Source organism: Dendrobates tinctorius, unplaced genomic scaffold (genome assembly GCF_039654945.1).
Source record: "Dendrobates tinctorius isolate UK_male_01 unplaced genomic scaffold, ASM3965494v1 ptg000030l, whole genome shotgun sequence".
NCBI lineage: Eukaryota > Metazoa > Chordata > Amphibia > Anura > Dendrobatidae > Dendrobates > Dendrobates tinctorius.
Genome location: NW_027361698.1, coordinates 44,046,603 through 44,064,983, shown reverse-complemented (window position 1 = coordinate 44,064,983; position 18,381 = coordinate 44,046,603).

Genomic DNA, 18,381 nt, shown 5'->3' with positions numbered 1-18,381 from the left:
CTTGCACTGCGGGAGAATCCCAACACCTAACACAAGGTAGGCCGCTTTTGCTCAAATCTGCAAAAGTGGTTGATTTTAGTCTAAAATGTACAGCAACTTTTAAGGTCTGAAACCCATTACAGAAAAAAATCCATTTTTCTTACTTTATTGTTTTGTTTTAAATGACTCTAGTATTGATCTCGAGCCCTGTTAACTTGACAGATTAAGGATCTGTTAGAAGATTAACCTAATTCACGGCTGGATCGGTCTGTCAGGGTCTTTTCTGACATTACTTTAACTATATCAAGACATCGAGTTGCTGTTTTTTCTGTTTGAATGTTCCTTCTCTTTTTCTGATGATTTCCTTCTCCAGTGATTCTTTTCTTGGTATGATGTGTCCAAAGTAGGAAATATATAGCTTAGTGATCGTTGCTTAAAGGGACATGTCTCACTTGATTTGATCCAAAATTGATTATTTGTTCTTCTTGCCATCAATGGCATTGATAAGAACCTTATCTAGCACTACATTTCTAAGGTGATGATCCTTCCTTCTATCTTGTTTCTTTATTGTCCAGGTTTTGCATCCGTATGTTATCACAGAAACAACCAAACTATTTACAGATATTCCTTACGCATCATTGTACAAAGTATGTTTCTTACATTAAACATCCTTAAACTTAACAATTATCACAGTTTCCTATCAACTTTTCCAAAATTATTCACAAACAGATGATTGCACACACAAATAAGAATCTCGGAACAAAAACATAGGCCTCCTCCATATCCTCTCAAAGCCTTGTTTCCATCGCCAATAAAGGTGTGTTTTCTACCATTTTAGTAGAAAAAAAGCTCAGCAATTTGCTCATAATCTAGGAAAAGTAGAATAAGAATGGACACAGCTCCGCAATGTCTATTTCAGAGATCTGCCTAACAAATATATCTTCAAAAAGCAACCTTTTAGCTCACTTTGAATTAAAAGGTCAGAGAAACGTATATTGCAAATTACAAGGTAATTGGATCTTACACACATTTACAGACTTGGATGATTTTAGTCTATTGTGTAAAGGAGCCTCATTTAAAAAGCATATGATAGATCACAAAAACATATTTTCACACATTCCACAACTTAAAAATTAACAACTTTGACAGTTTCATTAATTTTAGCTACTTTTCCAAAATTATCAGAAAACAGATAATTGCACACCTAAAAATAAAATTAAAAAACATAGGCCTCCTCCATATCCCCTCAAAGCCTCCTTTCCATCTCCAATATAAGTGCTCTTTCTACCATTTTTATAGAAGAAAAAATAATCTATTTGCTCATAATTTAGGAAAAGTGCAAGGAGAATTTTGTACCAAACACATCGTATGTCTTGATCTGGTTACCATGACTGGTAGTTATCAAAGCCTTGCAACATGTACATGTGGCTAACAGTTCAAAACTGAGGAACAATAAGATATTTTAAGGTCAAAACATCGTTAGGGTTGGCGGATAGCACTAAATAAAAAAAAATAATAAAGTGGAATCGCAACCCGGAGTCCACCGTACAGAGATGTATAAATGCTGCTAGTGAACAATGGCGGAGCTTAACAGTAAGCAATCACCTTAAACACACTGTGTTAAAAGCCACGCATTGTGAACAAAACTCACAGTACCCAGCTCAGTTACTGCCTAGAATGGTACTGCTAAAAGTAAGCAAGGTACTAAATGGTGTTAAATGTCCCTGGGGAAATAGCACGTGGGTAGAGCTCGCTCTTCAAGTAAATTGTGCTAGCCGCACACGTGTAATAAAGCAGATGCTGAGTCAAGGAAGAGAACACATGTGACGCCAGGTGCAAGACCCTGTCGCTTTCCCAGAGAAATACAGCCTGAGGGTTGGACTTGCTCTGTAACTCAACTGTCCTAACCGCACACATGAAGAATAAAGACGCTAAGCCAAAGGAAAGTTACCCAGTCCTAACCCTACCTACCCACGTAAGTACTCTCAGAGAAAAGAGCGAAACACTCAAATGTGCAGACAGAGTGGTAGAGTATCCACTCATGTAAACCATACATAAGTGATACCAGCGCGCCCACAAGTGCCGCTGGGGGCCTTTTATACACTAGACTCTACCCAAAACACTCACGCCCAATCGGTCAAGACGTCGACTGCGGACCAATCCGCAGCTGCCACCTCACCAGAGCAGCAAACGTCAGTCCACCAATGAGAAGACGCCACATCATGGACATGCTCAGTTGGGTGATCTCTGGACTTAGATTCCCAAGCGTCAGGCTGCAGCTGCATAACGCTGGTTACCATAGACTTAGCTAGAGAGCCAGCAGTAACCAAACGAATACCACGAGCCTGTGCAAGATGCAGGGGCCAACATCTGTGCTGAGCAGCATTAGCAGCAGCTGGGTCAGAATGGGAGACCCAGCACCAGGCAATTCTTGGGATTTATCCCGCTCTGCAGGAGAATCCCAACTCCTAATACAAGGTAGGCCGCTTTTGCTCAAATCTGCAAAAGTGGTTGATTTTAGTCTAAAATGTACGGCAACTTTTAAGGTCTGAAACCCATTACAGAAATAAATCCATTTTTCTTACTTTTTTGTTTTGTTTCAAATGACTCTTGTATTGATCTCGAGCCCTGTTAACTTGACAGATTAAGGATCTGTTAGAAGATTAACCTTATTCATGGCTGGATTGGTCTATCAGGGTCTTTTCAGCCATTACTTTGAATATATCAAGGTATCAAGTTGCTGTTTTTTCTATTTAAATGTTCGTTCTATTTTTCTGATGATGATGTCCTTCTCCAGTGACTCCTTTCTTGGTATGATGAGTCCAAAGTAGGAAATTTATAGCTTGCTGATCGTTGCTTTTAGGAACATGTCTCAGTTGATTTGATCCAAAATTGATTATTTCTTCTTCTTGCCTTCCATAGCATTGATAAGAACCTTATCAAGCACTACACTTCGAAGGTGATGATCCTTCTGTCTTGTTTCTTTATTGTCCAGGTTTTGCTTCCATATGTTATCACATAAACAACCAAACTATTTACACATATTCCTTGCGCATCATTGTACAAAGTATGTTTCTTACATTAAACATCTTTAAATGTAATAATTATCACAGTTTCCTACATTTTATAAATTTTTCCAAAATTATTAACAAACAGATAATTGCACGCATAAATAAGAAACTAAAAAAAAACCATAGGCCTCCTCCATATCCCCTCAAAGCCTCCTTTCCATCTCCAATATAAGAGTTCTTTCTACCATTTTTATAGAAGAAAAAATAATCTATTTGCTCTTAACTTAGGAAAAGTGCAATGAGAATTTTGTACCAAACACTTCATATGTCTTGATCTGAGAACCATGACTGGTAGTTATCAAAGCATTGCAAAATGTACATGTGGCCAACACTTCAAAACTGAGGAACAATAAGTCATTTTAAGGTCAAAACATCATGTTAGGGTTGGCGGATAGCACTAAATAAAAATAAATAATAAAGTGGAATCGCAACCCGGAGTCCACTGTACAGAGATGTGTAAATGCTGCTAGTGAACAATGGCGGAACTTAACAGTAAGCGATTACCTTAAATGCACTGTGTTAAACGCCACGCATTGTGAAAAAAACTCACAGTACCCAGCTCAGGTACTGCCCAGAATGGTACTGCTAAAAGTAAGCAAGGTACTAAATGCTGTTAAACATCACAGGTGAAATAGCACGTGGGTATAGTTCGCTCTGCAAGTAAATTGTGCTAGCCGCACACATGTCATGAAGCAGATGCTGAGTCCAGGAAGAGAACACATGTGCCGCTAGGTGCAAGACTCTGTCACCTTCCCGGAGAAATACAGCCTGAGGGTTGGACTTGCTCTGTAACTCAACTGTCCTAACTGCACACATGAAGGAGACAGATGCTAAGCCAAAGGAAAGTTACCCAGTCCTAACCCTTCCTACCCACGTAAGTACTCTCAGAGAATAGAGCGACACACTCAAGCGTGCAGACAGAGTGGTAGAGTATCCACTCACATAACCCACACATAAGTGATACCAACGCACCTGCAAGTGCCGCTGGGGGCCTTTTATACACTAGACTCTATCCAAAACACTCATGCCCAGTCGGCCAAGAGGTCGCCTGCGGACCAACCCGCAGCTGCCACCTCACCAGAGCAGCAAACGTCAGAACACCAATGAGCAGACGCCACATCATGGACATGCTCAGTCGGGTGATCTCTGGACTTAGACTCCCAAGTGTCAGGCTGCAGCGGCATAACGCTGGTTACTATAGACTTAGCTAGAGAGCCAGCTGTTACCAAACGAATACCATGAGCCTGTGCAAGACGCTGGGGCCAACATCTGTGCTGAGCAGCATTAGCAGCAACTGGATCAGAATGGGAGAACCCAGCACCAGGCAGTGCTTGGGATCTATCTTGCACTGCGGGAGAATCCCAACACCTAACACAAGGTAGGCCGCTTTTGCTCAAATCTGCAAAAGTGGTTGATTTTAGTCTAAAATGTACAGCAACTTTTAAGGTCTGAAACCCATTACAGAAAAAAATCCATTTTTCTTACTTTATTGTTTTGTTTTAAATGACTCTAGTATTGATCTCGAGCCCTGTTAACTTGACAGATTAAGGATCTGTTAGAAGATTAACCTAATTCACGGCTGGATCGGTCTGTCAGGGTCTTTTCTGACATTACTTTAACTATATCAAGACATCGAGTTGCTGTTTTTTCTGTTTGAATGTTCCTTCTCTTTTTCTGATGATTTCCTTCTCCAGTGATTCTTTTCTTGGTATGATGTGTCCAAAGTAGGAAATATATAGCTTAGTGATCGTTGCTTAAAGGGACATGTCTCACTTGATTTGATCCAAAATTGATTATTTGTTCTTCTTGCCATCAATGGCATTGATAAGAACCTTATCTAGCACTACATTTCTAAGGTGATGATCCTTCCTTCTATCTTGTTTCTTTATTGTCCAGGTTTTGCATCCGTATGTTATCACAGAAACAACCAAACTATTTACAGATATTCCTTACGCATCATTGTACAAAGTATGTTTCTTACATTAAACATCCTTAAACTTAACAATTATCACAGTTTCCTATCAACTTTTCCAAAATTATTCACAAACAGATGATTGCACACACAAATAAGAATCTCGGAACAAAAACATAGGCCTCGTCCATATCCTCTCAAAGCCTTGTTTCCATCGCCAATAAAGGTGTGTTTTCTACCATTTTAGTAGAAAAAAAGCTCAGCAATTTGCTCATAATCTAGGAAAAGTAGAATAAGAATGGACACAGCTCCGCAATGTCTATTTCAGAGATCTGCCTAACAAATATATCTTCAAAAAGCAACCTTTTAGCTCACTTTGAATTAAAAGGTCAGAGAAACGTATATTGCAAATTACAAGGTAATTGGATCTTACACACATTTACAGACTTGGATGATTTTAGTCTATTGTGTAAAGGAGCCTCATTTAAAAAGCATATGATAGATCACAAAAACATATTTTCACACATTCCACAACTTAAAAATTAACAACTTTGACAGTTTCATTAATTTTAGCTACTTTTCCAAAATTATCAGAAAACAGATAATTGCACACCTAAAAATAAAATTAAAAAACATAGGCCTCCTCCATATCCCCTCAAAGCCTCCTTTCCATCTCCAATATAAGTGCTCTTTCTACCATTTTTATAGAAGAAAAAATAATCTATTTGCTCATAATTTAGGAAAAGTGCAAGGAGAATTTTGTACCAAACACATCGTATGTCTTGATCTGGGTACCATGACTGGTAGTTATCAAAGCCTTGCAACATGTACATGTGGCTAACAGTTCAAAACTGAGGAACAATAAGATATTTTAAGGTCAAAACATCATGTTAGGGTTGGCGGATAGCACTAAATAAAAAAAAATAATAAAGTGGAATCGCAACCCAGAGTCCACCGTACAGAGATGTATAAATGCTGCTAGTGAACAATGGCGGAGCTTAACAGTAAGCAATCACCTTAAACGCACTGTGTTAAAAGCCACGCATTGTGAACAAAACTCACAGTACCCAGCTCAGTTACTGCCTAGAATGGTACTGCTAAAAGTAAGCAAGGTACTAAATGGTGTTAAATGTCCCTGGGGAAATAGCACGTGGGTAGAGTTCGATCTTCAAGTAAATTGTGCTAGCCGCACACGTGTAATAAAGCAGATGCTGAGTCAAGGAAGAGAACACATGTGACGCCAGGTGCAAGACCCTGTCGCTTTCCCAGAGAAATACAGCCTGAGGGTTGGACTTGCTCTGTAACTCAACTGTCCTAACCGCACACATGAAGAATAAAGACGCTAAGCCAAAGGAAAGTTACCCAGTCCTAACCCTACCTACCCACGTAAGTACTCTCAGAGAAAAGAGCGAAACACTCAAATGTGCAGACAGAGTGGTAGAGTATCCACTCATGTAAACCACACATAAGTGATACCAGCGCGCCCACAAGTGCCGCTGGGGGCCTTTTATACACTAGACTCTACCCAAAACACTCACGCCCAATCGGTCAAGACGTCGACTGCGGACCAATCCGCAGCTGCCACCTCACCAGAGCAGCAAACGTCAGTCCACCAATGAGAAGACGCCACATCATGGACATGCTCAGTCGGGTGATCTCTGGACTTAGATTCCCAAGCGTCAGGCTGCAGCTGCATAACGCTGGTTACCATAGACTTAGCTAGAGAGCCAGCAGTAACCAAACGAATACCACGAGCCTGTGCAAGATGCAGGGGCCAACATCTGTGCTGAGCAGCATTAGCAGCAGCTGGGTCAGAATGGGAGACCCAGCACCAGGCAATGCTTGGGATTTATCCCGCTCTGCGGGAGAATCCCAACTCCTAATACAAGGTAGGCCGCTTTTGCTCAAATCTGCAAAAGTGGTTGATTTTAGTCTAAAATGTACGGCAACTTTTAAGGTCTGAAACCCATTACAGAAATAAATCCATTTTTCTTACTTTTTTGTTTTGTTTCAAATGACTCTTGTATTGATCTCGAGCCCTGTTAACTTGACAGATTAAGGATCTGTTAGAAGATTAACCTTATTCATGGCTGGATTGGTCTATCAGGGTCTTTTCAGCCATTACTTTGAATATATCAAGGTATCAAGTTGCTGTTTTTTCTATTTAAATGTTCGTTCTATTTTTCTGATGATGATGTCCTTCTCCAGTGACTCCTTTCTTGGTATGATGAGTCCAAAGTAGGAAATTTATAGCTTGCTGATCGTTGCTTTTAGGAACATGTCTCAGTTGATTTGATCCAAAATTGATTATTTCTTCTTCTTGCCTTCCATAGCATTGATAAGAACCTTATCAAGCACTACACTTCGAAGGTGATGATCCTTCTGTCTTGTTTCTTTATTGTCCAGGTTTTGCTTCCGTATGTTATCACATAAACAACCAAACTATTTACACATATTCCTTGCGCATCATTGTACAAAGTATGTTTCTTACATTAAACATCTTTAAATGTAATAATTATCACAGTTTCCTACATTTTATAAATTTTTCCAAAATTATTAACAAACAGATAATTGCACGCATAAATAAGAAACTAAAAAAAAACCATAGGCCTCCTCCATATCCCCTCAAAGCCTCCTTTCCATCTCCAATATAAGAGTTCTTTCTACCATTTTTATAGAAGAAAAAATAATCTATTTGCTCTTAACTTAGGAAAAGTGCAATGAGAATTTTGTACCAAACACTTCATATGTCTTGATCTGAGTACCATGACTGGTAGTTATCAAAGCATTGCAAAATGTACATGTGGCCAACACTTCAAAACTGAGGAACAATAAGTCATTTTAAGGTCAAAACATCATGTTAGGGTTGGCGGATAGCACTAAATAAAAATAAATAATAAAGTGGAATCGCAACCCGGAGTCCACTGTACAGAGATGTGTAAATGCTGCTAGTGAACAATGGCGGAACTTAACAGTAAGCGATTACCTTAAATGCACTGTGTTAAACGCCACGCATTGTGAACAAAACTCACAGTACCCAGCTCAGGTACTGCCCAGAATGGTACTGCTAAAAGTAAGCAAGGTACTAAATGCTGTTAAACATCACAGGTGAAATAGCACGTGGGTATAGTTCGCTCTGCAAGTAAATTGTGCTAGCCGCACACATGTCATGAAGCAGATGCTGAGTCCAGGAAGAGAACACATGTGCCGCTAGGTGCAAGACTCTGTCACCTTCCCGGAGAAATACAGCCTGAGGGTTGTACTTGCTCTGTAACTCAACTGTCCTAACTGCACACATGAAGGAGACAGATGCTAAGCCAAAGGAAAGTTACCCAGTCCTAACCCTTCCTACCCACGTAAGTACTCTCAGAGAATAGAGCGACACACTCAAGCGTGCAGACAGAGTGGTAGAGTATCCACTCACATAACCCACACATAAGTGATACCAACGCACCTGCAAGTGCCGCTGGGGGCCTTTTATACACTAGACTCTATCCAAAACACTCATGCCGTCGGCCAAGAGGTCGCCTGCGGACCAACCCGCAGCTGCCACCTCACCAGAGCAGCAAACGTCAGAACACCAATGAGCAGACGCCACATCATGGACATGCTCAGTCGGGTGATCTCTGGACTTAGACTCCCAAGTGTCAGGCTGCAGCGGCATAACGCTGGTTACTATAGACTTAGCTAGAGAGCCAGCTGTTACCAAACGAATACCATGAGCCTGTGCAAGACGCTGGGGCCAACATCTGTGCTGAGCAGCATTAGCAGCAGCTGGGTCAGAATGGGAGAACCCAGCACCAGGCAGTGCTTGGGATCTATCTTGCACTGCGGGAGAATCCCAACACCTAACACAAGGTAGGCCGCTTTTGCTCAAATCTGCAAAAGTGGTTGATTTTAGTCTAAAATGTACAGCAACTTTTAAGGTCTGAAACCCATTACAGAAAAAAATCCATTTTTCTTACTTTATTGTTTTGTTTTAAATGACTCTAGTATTGATCTCGAGCCCTGTTAACTTGACAGATTAAGGATCTGTTAGAAGATTAACCTAATTCACGGCTGGATCGGTCTGTCAGGGTCCTTTCTGACATTACTTTAACTATATCAAGACATCGAGTTGCTGTTTTTTCTGTTTGAATGTTCCTTCTCTTTTTCTGATGATTTCCTTCTCCAGTGATTCTTTTCTTGGTATGATGTGTCCAAAGTAGGAAATATATAGCTTAGTGATCGTTGCTTAAAGGGACATGTCTCACTTGATTTGATCCAAAATTGATTATTTGTTCTTCTTGCCATCAATGGCATTGATAAGAACCTTATCTAGCACTACATTTCTAAGGTGATGATCCTTCCTTCTATCTTGTTTCTTTATTGTCCAGGTTTTGCATCCGTATGTTATCACAGAAACAACCAAACTATTTACAGATATTCCTTACGCATCATTGTACAAAGTATGTTTCTTACATTAAACATCCTTAAACTTAACAATTATCACAGTTTCCTATCAACTTTTCCAAAATTATTCACAAACAGATGATTGCACACACAAATAAGAATCTCGGAACAAAAACATAGGCCTCCTCCATATCCTCTCAAAGCCTTGTTTCCATCGCCAATAAAGGTGTGTTTTCTACCATTTTAGTAGAAAAAAAGCTCAGCAATTTGCTCATAATCTAGGAAAAGTAGAATAAGAATGGACACAGCTCCGCAATGTCTATTTCAGAGATCTGCCTAACAAATATATCTTCAAAAAGCAACCTTTTAGCTCACTTTGAATTAAAAGGTCAGAGAAACGTATATTGCAAATTACAAGGTAATTGGATCTTACACACATTTACAGACTTGGATGATTTTAGTCTATTGTGTAAAGGAGCCTCATTTAAAAAGCATATGATAGATCACAAAAACATATTTTCACACATTCCACAACTTAAAAATTAACAACTTTGACAGTTTCATTAATTTTAGCTACTTTTCCAAAATTATCAGAAAACAGATAATTGCACACCTAAAAATAAAATTAAAAAACATAGGCCTCCTCCATATCCCCTCAAAGCCTCCTTTCCATGTCCAATATAAGTGCTCTTTCTACCATTTTTATAGAAGAAAAAATAATCTATTTGCTCATAATTTAGGAAAAGTGCAAGGAGAATTTTGTACCAAACACATCGTATGTCTTGATCTGGTTACCATGACTGGTAGTTATCAAAGCCTTGCAACATGTACATGTGGCTAACAGTTCAAAACTGAGGAACAATAAGATATTTTAAGGTCAAAACATCGTTAGGGTTGGCGGATAGCACTAAATAAAAAAAAATAATAAAGTGGAATCGCAACCCGGAGTCCACCGTACAGAGATGTATAAATGCTGCTAGTGAACAATGGTGGAGCTTAACAGTAAGCAATCACCTTAAACGCACTGTGTTAAAAGCCACGCATTGTGAACAAAACTCACAGTACCCAGCTCAGTTACTGCCTAGAATGGTACTGCTAAAAGTAAGCAAGGTACTAAATGGTGTTAAATGTCCCTGGGGAAATAGCACGTGGGTAGAGCTCGCTCTTCAAGTAAATTGTGCTAGCCGCACACGTGTAATAAAGCAGATGCTGAGTCAAGGAAGAGAACACATGTGACGCCAGGTGCAAGACCCTGTCGCTTTCCCAGAGAAATACAGCCTGAGGGTTGGACTTGCTCTGTAACTCAACTGTCCTAACCGCACACATGAAGAATAAAGACGCTAAGCCAAAGGAAAGTTACCCAGTCCTAACCCTACCTACCCACGTAAGTACTCTCAGAGAAAAGAGCGAAACACTCAAATGTGCAGACAGAGTGGTAGAGTATCCACTCATGTAAACCACACATAAGTGATACCAGCGCGCCCACAAGTGCCGCTGGGGGCCTTTTATACACTAGACTCTACCCAAAACACTCACGCCCAATCGGTCAAGACGTCGACTGCGGACCAATCCGCAGCTGCCACCTCACCAGAGCAGCAAACGTCAGTCCACCAATGAGAAGACGCCACATCATGGACATGCTCAGTTGGGTGATCTCTGGACTTAGATTCCCAAGCGTCAGGCTGCAGCTGCATAACGCTGGTTACCATAGACTTAGCTAGAGAGCCAGCAGTAACCAAACGAATACCACGAGCCTGTGCAAGATGCAGGGGCCAACATCTGTGCTGAGCAGCATTAGCAGCAGCTGGGTCAGAATGGGAGACCCAGCACCAGGCAATTCTTGGGATTTATCCCGCTCTGCAGGAGAATCCCAACTCCTAATACAAGGTAGGCCGCTTTTGCTCAAATCTGCAAAAGTGGTTGATTTTAGTCTAAAATGTACGGCAACTTTTAAGGTCTGAAACCCATTACAGAAATAAATCCATTTTTCTTACTTTTTTGTTTTGTTTCAAATGACTCTTGTATTGATCTCGAGCCCTGTTAACTTGACAGATTAAGGATCTGTTAGAAGATTAACCTTATTCATGGCTGGATTGGTCTATCAGGGTCTTTTCAGCCATTACTTTGAATATATCAAGGTATCAAGTTGCTGTTTTTTCTATTTAAATGTTCCTTCTATTTTTCTGATGATGATGTCCTTCTCCAGTGACTCCTTTCTTGGTATGATGAGTCCAAAGTAGGAAATTTATAGCTTGCTGATCGTTGCTTTTAGGAACATGTCTCAGTTGATTTGATCCAAAATTGATTATTTCTTCTTCTTGCCTTCCATAGCATTGATAAGAACCTTATCAAGCACTACACTTCGAAGGTGATGATCCTTCTGTCTTGTTTCTTTATTGTCCAGGTTTTGCTTCCGTATGTTATCACATAAACAACCAAACTATTTACACATATTCCTTGCGCATCATTGTACAAAGTATGTTTCTTACATTAAACATCTTTAAATGTAATAATTATCACAGTTTCCTACATTTTATAAATTTTTCCAAAATTATTAACAAACAGATAATTGCACGCATAAATAAGAAACTAAAAAAAAACCATAGGCCTCCTCCATATCCCCTCAAAGCCTCCTTTCCATCTCCAATATAAGAGTTCTTTCTACCATTTTTATAGAAGAAAAAATAATCTATTTGCTCTTAACTTAGGAAAAGTGCAATGAGAATTTTGTACCAAACACTTCATATGTCTTGATCTGAGAACCATGACTGGTAGTTATCAAAGCATTGCAAAATGTACATGTGGCCAACACTTCAAAACTGAGGAACAATAAGTCATTTTAAGGTCAAAACATCATGTTAGGGTTGGCGGATAGCACTAAATAAAAATAAATAATAAAGTGGAATCGCAACCCGGAGTCCACTGTACAGAGATGTGTAAATGCTGCTAGTGAACAATGGCGGAACTTAACAGTAAGCGATTACCTTAAATGCACTGTGTTAAACGCCACGCATTGTGAACAAAACTCACAGTACCCAGCTCAGGTACTGCCCAGAATGGTACTGCTAAAAGTAAGCAAGGTACTAAATGCTGTTAAACATCACAGGTGAAATAGCACGTGGGTATAGTTCGCTCTGCAAGTAAATTGTGCTAGCCGCACACATGTCATGAAGCAGATGCTGAGTCCAGGAAGAGAACACATGTGCCGCTAGGTGCAAGACTCTGTCACCTTCCCGGAGAAATACAGCCTGAGGGTTGGACTTGCTCTGTAACTCAACTGTCCTAACTGCACACATGAAGGAGACAGATGCTAAGCCAAAGGAAAGTTACCCAGTCCTAACCCTTCCTACCCACGTAAGTACTCTCAGAGAATAGAGCGACACACTCAAGCGTGCAGACAGAGTGGTAGAGTATCCACTCACATAACCCACACATAAGTGATACCAACGCACCTGCAAGTGCCGCTGGGGGCCTTTTATACACTAGACTCTATCCAAAACACTCATGCCCAGTCGGCCAAGAGGTCGCCTGCGGACCAACCCGCAGCTGCCACCTCACCAGAGCAGCAAACGTCAGAACACCAATGAGCAGACGCCACATCATGGACATGCTCAGTCGGGTGATCTCTGGACTTAGACTCCCAAGTGTCAGGCTGCAGCGGCATAACGCTGGTTACTATAGACTTAGCTAGAGAGCCAGCTGTTACCAAACGAATACCATGAGCCTGTGCAAGACGCTGGGGCCAACATCTGTGCTGAGCAGCATTAGCAGCAACTGGGTCAGAATGGGAGAACCCAGCACCAGGCAGTGCTTGGGATCTATCTTGCACTGCGGGAGAATCCCAACACCTAACACAAGGTAGGCCGCTTTTGCTCAAATCTGCAAAAGTGGTTGATTTTAGTCTAAAATGTACAGCAACTTTTAAGGTCTGAAACCCATTACAGAAAAAAATCCATTTTTCTTACTTTATTGTTTTGTTTTAAATGACTCTAGTATTGATCTCGAGCCCTGTTAACTTGACAGATTAAGGATCTGTTAGAAGATTAACCTAATTCACGGCTGGATCGGTCTGTCAGGGTCTTTTCTGACATTACTTTAACTATATCAAGACATCGAGTTGCTGTTTTTTCTGTTTGAATGTTCCTTCTCTTTTTCTGATGATTTCCTTCTCCAGTGATTCTTTTCTTGGTATGATGTGTCCAAAGTAGGAAATATATAGCTTAGTGATCGTTGCTTAAAGGGACATGTCTCACTTGATTTGATCCAAAATTGATTATTTGTTCTTCTTGCCATCAATGGCATTGATAAGAACCTTATCTAGCACTACATTTCTAAGGTGATGATCCTTCCTTCTATCTTGTTTCTTTATTGTCCAGGTTTTGCATCCGTATGTTATCACAGAAACAACCAAACTATTTACAGTTATTCCTTACGCATCATTGTACAAAGTATGATTCTTACATTAAACATCCTTAAACTTAACAATTATCACAGTTTCCTATCAACTTTTCCAAAATTATTCACAAACAGATGATTGCACACACAAATAAGAATCTCGGAACAAAAACATAGGCCTCCTCCATATCCTCTCAAAGCCTTGTTTCCATCGCCAATAAAGGTGTGTTTTCTACCATTTTAGTAGAAAAAAAGCTCAGCAATTTGCTCATAATCTAGGAAAAGTAGAATAAGAATGGACACAGCTCCGCAATGTCTATTTCAGAGATCTGCCTAACAAATATATCTTCAAAAAGCAACCTTTTAGCTCACTTTGAATTAAAAGGTCAGAGAAACGTATATTGCAAATTACAAGGTAATTGGATCTTACACACATTTACAGACTTGGATGATTTTAGTCTATTGTGTAAAGGAGCCTCATTTAAAAAGCATATGATAGATCACAAAAACATATTTTCACACATTCCACAACTTAAAAATTAACAACTTTGACAGTTTCATTAATTTTAGCTACTTTTCCAAAATTATCAGAAAACAGGTAATTGCACACCTAAAAATAAAATTAAAAAACATAGGCCTCCTCCATATCCCCTCAAAGCCTCCTTTCCATCTCCAATATAAGTGCTCTTTCTACCATTTTTATAGAAGAAAAAATAATCTATTTGCTCATAATTTAGGAAAAGTGCAAGGAGAATTTTGTACCAAACACATCGTATGTCTTGATCTGGGTACCATGACTGGTAGTTATCAAAGCCTTGCAACATGTACATGTGGCTAACAGTTCAAAACTGAGGAACAATAAGATATTTTAAGGTCAAAACATCATGTTAGGGTTGGCGGATAGCACTAAATAAAAAAAAATAATAAAGTGGAATCGCAACCCGGAGTCCACCGTACAGAGATGTATAAATGCTGCTAGTGAACAATGGCGGAGCTTAACAGTAAGCAATCACCTTAAACGCACTGTGTTAAAAGCCACGCATTGTGAACAAAACTCACAGTACCCAGCTCAGTTACTGCCTAGAATGGTACTGCTAAAAGTAAGCAAGGTACTAAATGGTGTTAAATGTCCCTGGGGAAATAGCACGTGGGTAGAGTTCGATCTTCAAGTAAATTGTGCTAGCCGCACACGTGTAATAAAGCAGATGCTGAGTCAAGGAAGAGAACACATGTGACGCCAGGTGCAAGACCCTGTCGCTTTCCCAGAGAAATACAGCCTGAGGGTTGGACTTGCTCTGTAACTCAACTGTCCTAACCGCACACATGAAGAATAAAGACGCTAAGCCAAAGGAAAGTTACCCAGTCCTAACCCTACCTACCCACGTAAGTACTCTCAGAGAAAAGAGCGAAACACTCAAATGTGCAGACAGAGTGGTAGAGTATCCACTCATGTAAACCACACATAAGTGATACCAGCGCGCCCACAAGTGCCGCTGGGGGCCTTTTATACACTAGACTCTACCCAAAACACTCACGCCCAATCGGTCAAGACGTCGACTGCGGACCAATCCGCAGCTGCCACCTCACCAGAGCAGCAAACGTCAGTCCACCAATGAGAAGACGCCACATCATGGACATGCTCAGTCGGGTGATCTCTGGACTTAGATTCCCAAGCGTCAGGCTGCAGCTGCATAACGCTGGTTACCATAGACTTAGCTAGAGAGCCAGCAGTAACCAAACGAATACCACGAGCCTGTGCAAGATGCAGGGGCCAACATCTGTGCTGAGCAGCATTAGCAGCAGCTGGGTCAGAATGGGAGACCCAGCACCAGGCAATGCTTGGGATTTATCCCGCTCTGCGGGAGAATCCCAACTCCTAATACAAGGTAGGCCGCTTTTGCTCAAATCTGCAAAAGTGGTTGATTTTAGTCTAAAATGTACGGCAACTTTTAAGGTCTGAAACCCATTACAGAAATAAATCCATTTTTCTTACTTTTTTGTTTTGTTTCAAATGACTCTTGTATTGATCTCGAGCCCTGTTAACTTGACAGATTAAGGATCTGTTAGAAGATTAACCTTATTCATGGCTGGATTGGTCTATCAGGGTCTTTTCAGCCATTACTTTGAATATATCAAGGTATCAAGTTGCTGTTTTTTCTATTTAAATGTTCGTTCTATTTTTCTGATGATGATGTCCTTCTCCAGTGACTCCTTTCTTGGTATGATGAGTCCAAAGTAGGAAATTTATAGCTTGCTGATCGTTGCTTTTAGGAACATGTCTCAATTGATTTGATCCAAAATTGATTATTTCTTCTTCTTGCCTTCCATAGCATTGATAAGAACCTTATCAAGCACTACACTTCGAAGGTGATGATCCTTCTGTCTTGTTTCTTTATTGTCCAGGTTTTGCTTCCGTATGTTATCACATAAACAACCAAACTATTTACACATATTCCTTGCGCATCATTGTACAAAGTATGTTTCTTACATTAAACATCTTTAAATGTAATAATTATCACAGTTTCCTACATTTTATAAATTTTTCCAAAATTATTAACAAACAGATAATTGCACGCATAAATAAGAAACTAAAAAAAAAACCATAGGCCTCCTCCATATCCCCTCAAAGCCTCCTTTCCATCTCCAATATAAGAGTTCTTTCTACCATTTTTATAGAAGAAAAATTAATCTATTTGCTCTTAACTTAGGAAAAGTGCAATGAGAATTTTGTACCAAACACTTCATATGTCTTGATCTGAGAACCATGACTGGTAGTTATCAAAGCATTGCAAAATGTACATGTGGCCAACACTTCAAAACTGAGGAACAATAAGTCATTTTAAGGTCAAAACATCATGTTAGGGTTGGCGGATAGCACTAAATAAAAATAAATAATAAAGTGGAATCGCAACCCGGAGTCCACTGTACAGAGATGTGTAAATGCTGCTAGTGAACAATGGCAGAACTTAACAGTAAGCGATTACCTTAAATGCACTGTGTTAAACGCCACGCATTGTGAACAAAACTCACAGTACCCAGCTCAGGTACTGCCCAGAATGGTACTGCTAAAAGTAAGCAAGGTACTAAATGCTGTTAAACATCACAGGTGAAATAGCACGTGGGTAGAGCTCGCTCTGCAAGTAAATTGTGCTAGCCGCACACATGTCATGAAGCAGATGCTGAGTCCACTAAGAGAACACATGTGCCGCTAGGTGCAAGACTCTGTCACCTTCCCGGAGAAATACAGCCTGAGGGTTGGACTTGCTCTGTAACTCAACTGTCCTAACTGCACACATGAAGGAGACAGATGCTAAGCCAAAGGAAAGTTACCCAGTCCTAACCCTTCCTAGCCACATAAGTACTCTCAGAGAATAGAGCGACACACTCAAGCGTGCAGACAGAGTGGTAGAGTATCCACTCATATAACCCACACATAAGTGATACCAACGCACCTGCAAGTGCCGCTGGAGGCCTTTTATACACTAGACTCTACCCAAAACACTCACGCCCAGTCGGCCAAGAGGTCACCTGCGGACCAACCCGCAGCTGCCACCTCACCAGAGCAGCAAACGTCAGAACACCAATGAGCAGACGCCACATCATGGACATGCTCAGTCGGGTGATCTCTGGACTTAGACTCCCAAGTGTCAGGCTGCAGCGGCATAACGCTGGTTACTATAGACTTAGCTAGAGAGCCAGCTGTAACCAAACGAATACCACGAGCCTGTGCAAGACGCTGGGGCCAACATCTGTGCTGAGCAGCATTAGCAGCAGCTGGGTCAGAATGGGAGAACCCAGCACCAGGCAGTGCTTGGGATCTATCTTACACTGCGGGAGAATCCCAACACCTAACACAAGGTAGGCCGCTTTTGCTCAAATCTGCAAAAGTGGTTGATTTTAGTCTAAAATGTACAGCAACTTTTAAGGTCTGAAACCCATTACAGAAAAAAATCCATTTTTCTTACTTTTTTGTTTTGTTTTAAATGACTCTAGTATTGATCTCGAGCCCTGTTACCTTGACAGATTAAGGATCTGTTAGAAGATTAACCTAATTCACGGCTGGATCGGTCTGTCAGGGTCTTTTCTGACATTACTTTAACTATATCAAGACATCGAGTTGCTGTTTTTTCTGTTTGAATGTTCCTTCTCTTTTTCTGATGATTTCCTTCTCCAGTGATTCTTTTCTTGGTATGATGTGTCCAAAGTAGGAAATATATAGCTTAGTGATCGTTGCTTAAAGGGACATGTCTCACTTGATTTGATCCAAAATTGATTATTTGTTCTTCTTGCCATCAATGGCATTGATAAGAACCTTATCTAGCACTACATTTCGAAGGTGATGATCCTTCCTTCTATCTTGTTTCTTTATTGTCCAGGTTTTGCATCCGTATGTTATCACAGAAACAACCAAACTATTTACAGATATTCCTTACGCATCATTGTACAAAGTATGTTTCTTACATTAAACATCCTTAAACTTAACAATTATCACAGTTTCCTATCAACTTTTCCAAAATTATTCACAAACAGATGATTGCACACACAAATAAGAAACTCGGAACAAAAACATAGGCCTCCTCCATATCCTCTCAAAGCCTTGTTTACATCGCCAATAAAGATGTGTTTTCTACC